The sequence below is a fragment of the Rhea americana genome, unplaced genomic scaffold (assembly GCF_003343005.1).
Source record: "Rhea americana isolate MKP2758 unplaced genomic scaffold, rheAme1 scaffold_152, whole genome shotgun sequence".
In the NCBI taxonomy this organism is placed as follows: domain Eukaryota; kingdom Metazoa; phylum Chordata; class Aves; order Rheiformes; family Rheidae; genus Rhea; species Rhea americana.
Window position 1 is genome coordinate 1,942,231 of NW_028185617.1, and position 1,813 is coordinate 1,944,043.

Here is a 1,813-nt window from a genome sequence, read left to right on the forward strand (position 1 = left end):
AACAGTGGTTATGCATGGGACTGAGGTTTACTTGGAAAATGAATGGAGCTGGGATWGCACAAACAGACTTTCTCAACTACAGAGAAAGATAGACAAGAAATAAAAACAGGATGCAGAGTAATTAATCCACTCACAAGCAGGTAACTCAATTCCCTGAAGTAAAAACAGGGACAAAGTAAAGGAAAAACTATGCCACGGAAAAAATGGATTGTTGGTACAATTTTACATTGGTCCAGCCAGTTTTTGTGTCTGCCTCTGGACCCATCGCAGTGTGGGGCTGTCATTTAAATTTAAGATCAGCTTCACTGAGTTTGGTGCAACAACATCTACCCCTATTGTAATTGTTTCTCTCAGCATAAATACATCTACTATTATAAAGGATGGGAAAAACCTATCCCCACAAATTTCTTAAATTGGACCACATGTAATCAAACATACAGGCCAATAATGAGCGTTATTTAATCCATCATGATCTCTTAAATGAGTAGAACTATTGATGCAAATTAATAACTCTACAGTCAAACCAAACATTCCTAAGTAGGTCCTATGCAGGATGGTCAACATGGTTGAATAGATGAACCCTCGTCTCTTCAGAATGAATGAGGAGAGATGTGACTGGTATTATAGGAGAAGGATTAAGAGTCTTAAATAATATCGATGCCGAAGTGCTCGTAAATAAATTAAACACAACAGCAAGTGATTTGCACAAATTAGAACATCCATTGCTGTCTTCTCTATTAACATTGGGAACTAACCAACGGCTTTTATCTGATATGTTGCTTCAATGGGAAAGAATTAATGAAAGATATCACTGACTAATTGTAAATGCACTTAGTATAGCCCAGTATAATGTTTCTCCAGCTGTTAGTTGTATCCAAGCTCAGCTATAGGTGCAATCTAAGGTAGCAGCAATTATAAGAGAAGGTGAAGAGGGCATCTTATCCACTGAAATTCAAAGGGTAATTTGGGATAATGCAACTAAGTTTGAAAAGGAATTTCAATCTTTGTGGTATTTAGTCAATCTTACTTACGACCTCATCAACAAAAAGGCTATAAATCTTGTCTTAACAATATGCAATGCTTTGGTATATAACATATATCCAATCATTGCACTGAAATTAAGTCACAATGGAACTTTATCCACTAGAACAGAGTGTGGCACCAATGAAACAGAAACAAATGGCAAACCGTTGATGTTAACATATGTGTTGTATGAGAAAAACAAGGATTTATTTGTGAAAGCAATACCAACAAAGCCCAAGGCATTTGTCTTGACAATGAACAAAATGTTTGTCATTTTGAAATACATCCTGATGAAACTCCTGAAACTATACTTGTATATCTTGGAAAAGGATGCGTTTGTATGAGAATTTTTTTGTGATTTCATGTTCATAGATAACATTATGATACACACAATTGTTCGAATATTTGTGTTTGTATTTCTACTGAAACTGTGAGATGTGACTTTAATTATTCAATTCCTTTTACATCTTATCAATTGTAAAAATCTAGTTATACATTAAATCAGGATTTTTTGTCTACCCTCCTCTAAATGAATCTTACATTGGTGAAAAAACTGCTACAACATGATAACCTGCATCACCTGCTGGAATGCACTCAAAACAATGGACAAAAACTCTAATCACAGTTCATCATGATACAGAAGAAATGTGTGGTGTTCTGGAAAGAGTGAAAAAAAGAGACCATCACAGGTGGGAATCTCTTCCTGGATGGTCACTGACATCARGGGCAATTTTTAATCTCATGCTTCATCCGGTTGTGATTTTACTAGCTCTAATACTGTTATGTCTAT

General features: G+C 35.4%; 1 pseudogene; it reads left to right on the forward strand.

Annotated features, from left to right (window-relative positions):
• The first annotated feature begins 599 nt into the window (after positions 1-599).
• On the forward strand, positions 600-1,590 carry LOC146598812 (uncharacterized; annotated as a pseudogene).
• The last annotated feature ends 223 nt before the right edge of the window (positions 1,591-1,813 follow it).